The sequence below is a fragment of the Corvus cornix genome, chromosome Z (assembly GCF_000738735.6).
Source record: "Corvus cornix cornix isolate S_Up_H32 chromosome Z, ASM73873v5, whole genome shotgun sequence".
NCBI lineage: Eukaryota > Metazoa > Chordata > Aves > Passeriformes > Corvidae > Corvus > Corvus cornix.
The window spans coordinates 69,430,861-69,443,686 of record NC_046357.1 but is presented as its reverse complement, the minus strand read 5'-3'; the positions used below and the strand labels follow the sequence as shown (position 1 = coordinate 69,443,686).

The 12,826-nt window shown below is 38.1% G+C and overlaps 1 long non-coding RNA gene across 1 annotated transcript in view; it reads right to left on the bottom strand.

The window, feature by feature from the left end:
• Positions 1 to 3,331: 3,331 nt before the first annotated feature.
• LOC109145492 overlaps positions 3,332 to 12,826 on the bottom strand; it is a 43,596-nt gene continuing 34,101 nt past the window's right edge. The window contains exons 2-4 of the long non-coding RNA XR_002046879.2: positions 12,298 to 12,430; positions 11,023 to 11,093; positions 3,332 to 10,216 (exon numbers count right to left, since the gene is read on the bottom strand). This is a non-coding gene — a long non-coding RNA (uncharacterized LOC109145492). The remainder of the gene's footprint in view (positions 10,217 to 11,022; positions 11,094 to 12,297; positions 12,431 to 12,826) is intronic.

Sequence of the window (12,826 nt, the reverse complement as noted above, 5' to 3'; positions counted from 1 at the left end):
AGTGGAGATCAGATTCAGGCTGGTGCATAGCAGAGCAAAATTCCTGTTGATCTACCTATGAAGCAACAGGTTTACCCAAGTAACAAAAAATATTCACACCTTTCCAGCCTTTAAAAACCCATGCTTTCAGACACCATGAACTCCTGCACTTCCTAACTCATTCGTTTCATCATTAAGAAAAAAATTGGAGCAATCCATCTCTCTTAATTTGTGAAAATAGTGCCACTGTTGGGACCCGGCAGGTCTGATTTTTAAAAACGGAAAAATTTTTACATTTAAAATGTAAAATATTTTTACATACATGTGTGAGAGAAGACTAATAAATTGTTGCTGTTTCCCTACTGCAGTGTTTGTGGCTAAATAACTTCCTTCACCAAAGTGAATGGGAATCTCTAGGTAATGCAGGGACATAGATTTTGTCATTATTTTATGGTTCTCTGCTACACCTAATTTTTTCAGAATTCCTACCAGGAAATTCTTTCCATTCTCCAGGGCATGGACATTATTTAGCTGTCCTAAGAAACTACAACAAACTTAAAGTGATTTAAAGAATTTAACTGATTTTAAGTATACTGATATTCAAGTATCAATACTAGAAGGATACAAGGAATGGCCATCTCAGTTTTGCCCTACATGGATACAAAGGTACAATTATGTCTGATTTCAGGTCATGTGGACTTGGGGAAATGATGGAGCAGTGACTGTAATTCTCACATTCACATATCCCAAGTGCAGATTCACTAGCTGTGACAATTTCTCTGCAGCAATCTTTTTTGTTTGTTTTTTTCTTTTGTTTTTTCATACTGTAGAACTAAACAAATGAGATCTATACAGTCCTCTATCTGAGGTGCAGGATTTATACAGCAAAATAGTACAAACTATAAAAAGTAATATTAAGAATTATATAGACTATTTTGCTGGAGTAGATAGGGATCCGGACAGTGAAGGAGAAATTTTGTTGCCCTATTTTCTGGATAAACACAGACGAAAAAAGACTCTCTAGCCCAAACAGCTCACAGAAAAGGGCAAGTAGATAATATCAAGCAGGCTCAGCAGAGTACAGATAATACAGATAATAGAAACTTTCTTCAAAACATTTTGAATGTTTTAAGAAGAGATGTGAGAATTCAGTGACCTTACTGGTTGCAATCACACAAAAGAGTGTCAAAAGATAAAACTAACAGAATATTTGCCTTTTTTATTAAAGACATATTGAATTTCTCCTTCACTGCTGATCCTGTTTCCCCAACAGATTGACCTTACACTTCTGATAAAGTGTAAACATCCATCATCATTCTCCTGATGGATCTTCATCTTTAATGAAATGGCTAAGGATCTCTGTAAGTAACAGACAAGTCTTGGTTTACATTGCTTGTTTTCACTTGTTAGAGTATATAAACCATGTGTCTACACCGTAGACTGTGGCAGATGCTGAAAGCCCAACTGTTTAACCTGAAACAGTGAAAGGAGCACGATAAATATCTCTGAACTGAAAGGATTGAAAGGAGTGCATTGGAAGAGACAGTCCCAGTTGCTGTCCCAGTGCTTCCAAGTTTGCCAAGAGTTGTCTTTTTGTCTGCCACCTGGGCCTTAAAGGAGGGACTTTGCATGAGCAGCCCTGCTTTGGCTTATCCAGAAGGACCTGCCATTTAGGGCTCAATACTAGATGACAGGAACACCCACACTGCCAAATATCTTTTGTGAATATCACTGTCTAGCCCATTTTCCCACAGGCATATCTTAAGGCACAGCTCCTTCAATTTGCATTCTTTTTTTCTGTGAGTCATGACTTCCTTTGCCAAATGAATGGAACTTAATTCTTCATATTTAAATATAGCTTGATATGGTTAGAGTGAAGGTCAGATAGTCTGCCCTCAGCAGAAATTTCCATTTATCTCACAGTGATATATAGTATACCAGGTCGTATATAGTATACCAGTATACTGATAGTATACCAGGTCTGACACCTTAGTCTATCAGGCCACTGGCTCCCATGAGAACCAAGTCATTGGAAAGAATGGATAATTATTGATAATTTTTGTGTTTCTGCTTACCATAAATACGCAGTTGAAACCTTTCAGCATCTTCTTTCTTCTACAAGACTATACAGTATTTTTTCCAATAACTTCATTGTGTAGTCATTTTCATGATACTGCAACTTTCCAGTGAATCTACCCTAATGAACAATAGCTTAAAGATTATACAACATACAAGAAAAAACTGTCTTAATTGTGCTTTGCATCATTGTAACAATCAAGCTGCTTTTGTCTTACTATTTTTTTCCTCTCTTTACTTAGCTTCCCTTCCATCTTTCTTTTCAACTACAATGTAAAATGTTCTAAATAAATGTTAGAGCTATATCAGTGAAACGGCAGGATTTTTTGAGAACAAGGAATATATTTATAGAATTTAATACTTTGCCCTCCATGTTACAAGTCTGCTAAGTTAGAATATTAGTGTAGCAAGGTTTAATCTAGAAATTTCTCTAAAAAGTAAAACTAAAATTGATGCCGCTGAGATGGGCGAAACACAAAATTCAGGTGCGCAGACAACTGTTCAATATTGTTATCTATGATCTGAATGTGGGGATTGAGTGCCCCTCAGTTCACTTGATGACACCAAGTTTGGTGGAAGTGTTGATCTGCTGTAGGGCAGGAAGGCTCTGTGGAGGGACCTGGACAAGCCGGATCGATGGGCTGAACATAACTGTGTGAGGTTAAATAAGGGGAAGTGCTGGACCCTCCCCTTGGGTCACAACAACCCCATACAGTACTACAGGCTGGGGGACAGAGTGCCTGGAAAGCTGCCTGGTGGAAAAGGACCTGGGGGTGTTGGTGACCAGCAGCTGACCATGAGCCAGCTGTGCCCAGCTGGCCAAAAATGTCAAGGGCACCTGGCCTGTATCATCAATAGTGTAGCCAGCAGGACCAGGGCAGTTGCTGTCTCTCTGTACTCAGCACTGGTGAGGCCACACTTCAAATCCTGTGTCCAGTTCTGGGCCACTCACTGCAAGAAAGATATTGAGGCGCTGGAATCATGTCCAGGGAAGGACAACAGAACTGGGGGAGGGTCTGGAGCACAAGTCTGATGAGGAGCAGCTGAGGGAGCTGGGGTTGTTCAGCCTGAAGAAGAGGAAACTCAGGGGAGACCTTGTTGCTCTCTACAGCTACCTGAGGGAAGGTTGGAATGAGGTGAGGATTGACCTCTTCTCTCATGGTAACAAGTGACAGGACAAGAGGAAACAGTCCCAAAATGCACCAGGGCTGGTTTGGGTTGGACATCAGGAAGAATTTTCTCACTAAAAGGGTTGTTAAGCATTGGAATGGCCTGCCCAGAAAGGTGGTGGAGTCACCATCCTTGGAGGTGTTCAAGAAAGTGGAAGTGGTTAACAAGGTGATTGTCAGTCAAAGGCTGGATTCGATGATCCTGGGGGATCTCTTCCAGCCTAAACCATTCTGTAGTACTTTGATTCCATGCTCTCTGCAACTGCCTCTTCTATGACATCTAGTGAGAGAACACCATCCTCCAGACACCTCTGCTCCTGCCTCAAGTTAGTTCAACATGTTTGTGGTAGAGGAATTGCCTGGCTATCCATCAACAGAGGGGATCCTACACAGCATGTTTCAGCCAGGGGTTGATTTCTCTCACAGGAAGAAAGGAGAGCCTTAAGCCTTGCTTGTACTGCATTATAACTCATAAGTGGGAATATGTTTTCATTTCTCCATATCACACAAGAAACTGTAAAGACAACAACCTGTAGGGCAGCACTCTTCACTTTCTTCCATCTAGCCTTTGTGTTGCTGTCTGAATACAGTCTTTGGGATGCCAGAGCTAAAAAGCATACTTATAAATGTCTCTAAAATCACAAAACACAGACACATCACTCACACTAAAAGCAGCAGCAGGTATGATATGTTAGACAAGTTGATTTGATCTTTTGGAAATGTTTAGTATCTAAAATTTTGTATGCCATATATGAAGAAATAGTGCCAGCAGGATATTGAAAATCACAGAGAGCTCTGCAGGAAACATTAGGAAAGAACGGGGCAACTAAATGAATATCCAGGGAAAATAGATACTATAAAATTGGATCCCTGCTGTATCAACCTTTGTGGATGATATTGCCAATTTGGAGAACAGTGGATTTCAGGGGGTTTGGTAACCAGAAGTTATATGGAATATTGCTTAAGTCTCTATTTTTCACTGGAAACTAAAACACTTTCAAGTATAATAGAAATAACTCTGTCTTCCTAGTATCCAACAAAATTGTTGTCTCAAACTACATTATCCATTTGGATTCACAGTAAAATTGCTGAAAGATGAAGCAGTGAAGAAACCATCTGTCAGCTGAGACTGAGTATTAATTGACACAATTTTCTTAACATATTTTACACTTACATCTCATGTGATAAAACAGTGCATCTGTTGCACTTATTTCCTTACAGAATAAAATAAAAGGGAATAAACACCACATAAATATAAATTAGGAGTTGTATGGGCAAATATAACTACTTAGTTTTAATTCTCCAGTTTCTTTATGTTTAACTCAAGGTACTAAATAACATTCCATGATTGTTGAAAACTTAACTTTGACAAGCTTTTCTGGACTCTTAAACTGAAACTTTAAAATTTTAAATGCTGAAATCATAAGCAATTCTTCAAGAATTTATCTTGGTAATCCTTCTGGTGAAAATCTATTTTCTAAGGAATTTTTAAAAGTGGTAACTGGCAAAAGCTTGAAGTTGAAAAAGCCACTTTCTGCCTGTTAGTTTCAAGTTTCTTTAAGAAATGAAAATGAGATCTCTTTAAACAATAATGTGAGAAGTTCATAATCTCCTGTCAAATGCTGGCTTCAAAGAAAACAATAATCTAGAAGAAAATTTTTCCCTCTATCTTTTATTTAGTAAGTCAGTTGAGCAAATAATGTCATATCACCCCTCTGTCTCCTAGAGACCTGTAATTCTAGGATAAGCAGCCACTTCATTTTGCATTTGCATTTGCATTTTTGTTTTCAGAAATCTGTTGTATCACACTCATTGATTTTCCTTCAAACATAATTGTTCTGAAAAGCAATGAAATCTTGAGTCTTACAAGACACAGAAAAAAGCAGTTTCCAAAACATACTTACTTGACATAAGACAGCCCTGAACTTCAACATGAATAGTAAAAGTATCATTTGCACAAATGTAAACAACAAGGATACATTTACCAGGGTCAGCAAACTTGGGTGTTATTCAATCTGGATTAATGATGTACAAATAATGAGTTGCACTTGAAGCAGCTATGTTGTCAAAACACTGTTCTTTTAATCCCTGATAAATTATGGAGTTTATGAAAGCAGATTTTTCCAGATAATTGAAGATTTTTTAAAACATATGTGAAAAGCAGATTAAGTGTGAACCCAGTACTGCTAGAGTAACCTATATGTCTATCAGAGGTCTTTTTACTTAACTATTTCATAAATCCACAGCTGGTTGTATATATTTTTCTGCTATAATCCAGTTTTATATCTAGGCTTTTCACTTTAAAAAATTCCATATATCAACTCAGCTTTTAGGTCCTTTCAGTGCATCAGATTGGAATGTATTAGGTTTTAAAACAAGTAACTTCCAGATTGGATGACCTGTTCTCACCCCTCTCCACCTGCTGTAAGTGGGAAATACAGGAAGAGCTTTCCTTAAGGATGTTTACATAGCTCCTTTGTTAGCACGGTTGTGTCTTATTTAAAGCTGAGTGGTATTTCTTCTTGAATGTACAGAAAAAACAATAGTACCAACAACCTACTGCTTCTCTCCAATCCATCTCCAAGTTACAAGAACATACAAATTTCTGGTGATTTATTTAAAAATCCATGTATTATTTCTGTCTTCTTTTTCTATGATGGGTGAATGTCTTCCTCTAGTTGATTGACAGTTTCATGACATGAGGTCAACAGCAATGAGCTTCATCTTCAGGCATTTTTTAAAAAGATTTCTGAATTTTCATTATCTTAAATAAAGCCATATTAAAAATTAAAACTGTAATTTAATCGTAAGTGTGTTCTTTGACTAGCTCTCCTCCTACTGCCTTCCCTTTCATCAGCATATGCAGTCTATTTTCTCAGAAGGAATACCACAGAACTAGTCGTGATCCTGTATCTTTTACTTGGAGTAGCAGCAGCTGCCAGGCAGGTGCTTACAAGCTTCAAAAGTTGTCCACTGAGCACACCCAGCAGAGTGGCTCCTTCGTTATTTTACCAGTGTCAGCCAGAGCCATGGGTAGGAGTAGATCAAAAGAAGCAAATGTGGAGCCTGCAATTAGCAACACCCACGGAACCATCAGCAGTAATCCCGGCACAGCAAAAGCAACAAAGGGCTGAAGAATGAAAGGATTATGTACAGGGCCAGCTACAAAATGACATGCAGTGGCCATTTTAAACTCAAGCATACTAACTTCATATAATATTTGAGATTTTTGCAAACCAGCACACACAGGGCAAACTGCTTCTTGCATTTCCCTACCACTTTCCTGACAAAAGCGGTGTTAATGATTCTTTGCTCTTTGCTGCCAGTAGTTTTCTGATCATGTGAACAAAACAGACAAATTAACTTCCTAAATCTAATAAGACTTAAGAAAATACTCCAAACATTATTTTTCCAGGAGCTCTGAAAAGAAGAGGATGATCTTAAGCAGTAAAATATGCTCTTCTTGGCATCTCTCCCTGTCAACTTCGTGGACTTTGCCAACTACAGTGCTCAGTTTGTTGCTTTCATTGCCAGATCAGCATCATAAGAATCTACTATATGCCAAGAAGTAAAAACAGAATTGATGTGAAGATAAACAGCCATGTGTCTGCATCTGATCAGTAATGATAAAGTTGTGGGCAATGTGGAGGGGGTAATTGGCAGATCCAATCCCCTTGTAAACCAGAATACATGATAAAGGAGATGTGTTTTTACGGCTGTATCTTTGAAAGTAGGGAACGCAGGTACTATTCAGTAACCTGGCCAAAAGATCTTCTCACGGTGAGTTGCTAACCAGACAGAGGAATACATAGGTAAGGAAGCCAAAATAGTCCATCTCTCTCGTGCTGGGATTTGGATTTGTTTTCAAAGTAGTTTTAGGCAATGAGACACATTCTTGCCTTTAAAAATTCAAAGTTGGCTGTGCTTTGAATATCCTCTTTTTTCACTTTACAAGACTGTATTTGGAATCCCTAGGGGGAAAAAATCTAGATCTGGGTAATAACCACTGCTATTTTAGAAAACAGCTGGTATAATATTCTCTAAGAATAAAGGGTGGATTGATTCACTGATTGGTAAAACTGCAGTTTCAATCCTTACATTTTCATCATTTTACTGCATTTTGCATTGACAGCTCTCACCTTTGGGATACTCAGTAAATGAAAGACCACAGTAGTGATCCATATTCTCTGTAGAATTGTCTAAATAATTTATCATTATGTGGTGATGGAGTTACACCCCATAAACTCCTCAGACCTACAGAAGTCTGCACATACTTTAAGGTAGCATTTCCCTTGCATTTATGTTCATAAATCCAGTCCACTGTTACCATAATTGGGGGAAAAGTTAAAAAACATACAGAAATACTTACCTAAGGGAAAGTAAGCCAAGCATCTTTTCTTGTGTTTATAGTGCATGTTGATGCTCACTTTCTACAAACATTTAAACTGTCTGACAAAGGGTTGCAAATTTTGGGCACTTTTGAATAGGCTCCACATGCTGCCTCACACGCAAACCATCACTTCCTGATTTTTCCAGTTTTCCAAAACCAGAGCAGTACCAAGTTCGATTATCCATTAGTGCCTCCCAGCATTTGAAACAAACACTTTCTTAGATTTAATTGAATCCTTTGTGCCTAGCAGCCATTCCTGAGTTCCTCTCAACAGAACCGTCCTAAGGCAGTTGCTTCCCCCAAGTTAGAGGGGAAATACAAACCTGCAGCAGTAGCAGAGCAGCTGATTTCCTGTAGGAAGAGGAGGCAGAGCAGTAGGAACTGCTGGACTGGGCCATGATGGGCCTCTGGGAAATTTTTAGAAGATGCTTAACTTTTCTCTCCTCTTAAGGTCTTTTTTTCTCCTGGGTTCCTACTTTTTTCACCATACTTTCTGCTTCTTACCTTTCTTCTTCAGGTACAAATGAGGGTTTAGCCATTTTCCTCACATTCTTACCTATTTCTACAAGATGTAATGCATTTTTAGTGGGATTTGCACTGCACTTCCTTTAAGTTATAAAATCTCTTTAATTCTAGCATAATTGTGTCTGTGTTAGGATGTCTGCACTGATCTAAACTACTGCTCTAGCAAGACTGGTCTCTCCTTTCTCAGACAGGCAGGAAAGCCACAAAAAAATTGAAGTTACGAAACGTAATTCCTGGAATATGTGAGATTTTGAGTATTATGTCCACAGATATGCTATTAGAATGTATTTAAATATTCTTTTATACCTGGGGTGCAGTTATTTATTAAGGAGCTAGATAAACTTCGCTATCAGTGAATGACATATACAAGAGCACATGTGGTTAGAGTAGCAATGCACTCAAAGATCATAGGAAGCCTGGCACAACTGAGTTGTCTGAGACTGTAGGATCACAGATTAGCAGTCCCTTCACAGTGGTGTTATTCTCAGACCTTATTCAAAAGCAAGATTAAAAAGGGTTCTTCACCAGTAAAATAAAACTGAGCTTGTTTCCCCCAGACTAAAAATCACAAGAGGCTTGTTTTATATAGCAATGAAATTATGACAGTAGGTAAAGGGTGATTGTGCCAGATAAACCAGAAGTTTCTCTCGAATTCTGCCCCGTAGTTAGTTAGATTACCTGTTCCAACTGAAGATTCCTAAGTTTGAGAAATTTTCTATTTTTTACCAAATCGTATTTACAGTGTGAGAAAATCTTATTCCAATATATTTACTGAAATTACTTCTGCAAACTCATGTAGTTTAAGCAGTTAGTTAATTTTTCATTTCAATGCTCAGGTGTTTGCTAGCATGAATACTTTTTCTTTTTTGAAAGTAACAAATTCTACTTGCATGCTTTTATCCTATCAGGCTTTCAGAGCATACTAAACTTTTACTGACTGATTTGGAAGTTTTTCCTCACTGTCTAGATGGTGCCTTGGAAGATTCAGTGCATGACAGGGGAGAATGGCCTCATGCTGCCAGTATCTGCTCTTAAAGTATCTTCTAGGCATTTCAAAAACAATTTCTTTGTTCCCAGCTCATGCATGATCCAATAGGACAGGTAGAGAGGAAGGATAAAGCAGCTGGGAGCAGGAGGAAAGATGAATAAGGTTATGCTTTCAGTGACAAGTACCTACCTTCTGCCCTTCCTTGCCTCAGGTGCCTCTTACGATGGTTGCAGCTCAGCCCTCCACAGCTTCTCTATTTTTGTGCCCCACTGTCCAGTGAGCCCTTCACTCATACAGTAAATAACACTTTCCCTCAAGTCCCAGTATTATGTTTAAACATTCACTTAACCATACACATACGCTCCACCAGCAGTAAAAACAGCCACTCCTCACATCTACAGCAAATTGTTTTGTCTTTAGGTGGGGTTGCCACAAATAATTTTTCTTTGATTGACTCCTCTCTCTCTTGTTATTTTCTGAATCTCCTCCTGCCACCAAAGAAATGGACATGGTACAAGTCCTGAAAGTACACTGGTGCTGTTATTTCTCCTCATGGGCCAAGGATACCTCAGGTCTGTGCCTAACCCAGCCAGTACCAGGGGGTCTGCTGGACATTTTTATCAGTGTCCTTAACCATGATACAAGTGCTGTGTGTATAGTAAATGGAGATTCTTTTAAAAATCGTGATCCTACAGATACTAAGCACAAATATCTCCTCTTCCTTTGTTTTCCTGTTTCCTCATACCCTTCCTTCAGCTTCCCTGCTCTTTTCAGTCTGATTCAGGAAGGACAGGTTTTGAGGGGTCTTATTAGCACAGTAGTTTTCTGGTAAAGTCAGCAGCTCTGCCTCCAGTTACTTAATTTTTTTTTTTTTTAATAAGCCATATTTCATGCCGAAAAGATGACCATAAGGTCAAATTATTCAATTTTTAAAAGTACGGTTATATTTTGTGGCATAAAACTTTAAAAATTATCAATACATCAATACAAAGTAGGGTTGGTTCTCTACAGTGTTTTGTCTCCTCTTTACTTGGGTTTATACTTTTCAGTAGGGTGGAAAGACTTGGCTGACAGGGCTCCTGAGATTTTCTGAAAATAAACACAGGAAAAAAATGGATAATCACAGATATAGTTGTGTCTCAGACATTTCCAAAAATGGTACTATGCAGAACAAGAGATTTTACTTTCTAACAGAGAAGCAAATCAGAAATACATTATGGTTTTTTGGTTGGGATATGCCTATTAACAAATTGCAGTGCCAGTTCAGGTTACTCCTGCCAGTCCTGAGGATGCTCTCTGGAGGCTGACAGAGGTCCAGCCACATTATCTGGGGTTTGTGGGGGTTCACAAGCTCCCAGGGGCAGGATCCACATCCCAAGGCAGGGCACTGCACTGATGCCAGGCTGCAGTGTCTAGACTCCCAGCCAGCTCATTTAGGATGTTATTGCTCTACGCCACATTGACATGTCTAAGTGGTTCTGCCATTTGGTCTCCTCATGCTTTGGAGGGAAAATAATACATGAAAGGCAGATACCCAGTGAACTATAATGGGCTGGCCACTTTAATTATCACTTCAGTCCCACATTCTGCCTGCACTCTGTGACAGAGGCACAATTAAAAAAGCAAAAGTGCACCAGCTACCACAGAGGCATCAGGATTTTACACTTGCAGCACGCTGTAAGGATTTTGGTTACATGCATTTCTACAAACAGAATAATCCAGCGATTAAAAGTCATGCTTGAACCTTTACTGTCTTTTCTTCACAGAGAAGCAATTTGTTTACAAGCATTAAATACTAATAGACACATGTTCAAATATATTGAAGTCATTACAATCCCCTGCTACTGTATAAAGAAAAAAACATGTAATAGAGGCCCAGTCTTCCTTGTACTTACATAAGTAGTGTTGACACATTAATCCTTTCACTCAAAGAATGAATAAAGAAGACTGTAAAATTTTTAGGCACCTATTCAACCAATAGAAAAAAACAATAGAAAAAGAGATTAAAAAAGTAAAACATAATTGACAGGTGGAAAGTATTCATCAATGTGTGAGATATGACACACCTACTCTGTTATATAAAATTATATTTTTAAGACTTTGAAGAGTCAAAGAGTCTTCATTCTCTTTGAAGAGAAATTTGAATACCTTAATTTGAAAATTAAAATGGCATCATTTTACTTCATTTTTGTTCTTTGTTAAATCAACATTTTTTCCCCATAAGAATAATCAACTCTTAATCCATAATTGATAGCTGAAATAACATAAAATCAAAATTCAAATATACCTATATACCTTTCATCACCATCACTGTACTGTGAGGAATTAAGAAGCACTTTTACTCATCTCACTCGCATAGATAAATATATAAAGTTTAAAATCTCACATTTGCAGCTAATCCATGACTGTATGATGGAACAAAAATGAAGCATGGATTAAGAACACACAGAAAAATCATTATTCAGATGTTCCTGCACCTCAATTATCTTCAGTTTTGATGCAGAACCCCAAACCATGAAAGTTTCACTGGAAGAAGTCATGACTCTATGTGAACCCTGATTAAAATCTGGCCTGAATTTGTAACAAAATAATAAGCCAAGTGAGCTTGTATTTCTTACTTTTCATAAGGATTTCAGAGATCTGAAGTTCTTATCCCACTGTTACACTGGTGTGAAGCTGAGTCATTCATAAGGAACTGTAACTACGATACAGCCCAGATAAATGTCTTAGTGAAGTATGCTTCTGTTTGTCAGTGTAAGTGATCTATAAAAATAAATTTGCTGGGGCAAAAGTAGCTGGGGTTAGCTGGCATCTTTTGGCAGTGTTCAGAAAGCAGCAAGCTTTCCCATAATATTACCTTTATCATTCTATTTGCATTAAAGTTGTGTCTATAAGTGCTTTCTGAAAGCTGCTGTAGTCTAAATAAAGATCAAGGATCTCACCTTTGTTATTTCTGCTGCTAATGCATCAAATTAGACACAAAAAACCCAAATATACTTAAAGGAATTATGTGAGATATAGACAACAACGCCAGCATTAATCTATTTTCCCAGAAATTGTTTCACTTTTTAAACACAGGCAGACCAAACCATAAACATTACATATGTATGAATCATTGCCAGCTGGGGAGAAAGGCGCTGTAAATCACAGCCAGGTACTCTCTCACATACTTCTGTCTCTAGTTCTGACCCATCAGAACTAGAAGACCTTCACTGGATTCCAGAGACATTTTGCCAGCTCACTGTACTTGAGGCTTGCTAGGAAGATCCTCACTCATGCTGGAGCGTATGACAGCAGGAACTTCTACAAAAGATGTTGAGAAATACAGCCACTGAGTTTCCCTGTCATCTTACAGAACTATTTTTAAACATGCATATACATATGCATTATTATATACGTTTTACTTTTTTGCTCAGCACAAGCTACAAAGCCTATGAAAGATTTACATAAAGTTCTTGAATTATAGTTAATTTGCAGATGAATTCAATTGCTTTTAGCTGTGAAGATGAAAAGAAGCATAAAGGACACCATTATTCCCTTTGTAAAAATCAGTCTTGTAAAAATGAAATCTTCAAACATAGAAAAATTTCCACAGCTTAACCTTTCCTGTGCAAGGGGTTCCATTAGAACAACAAGCTAATAGCATCTGATTCTCATTTAAATGAGTCATCCAATTATCCCGTGGACATCAAGAAGCAG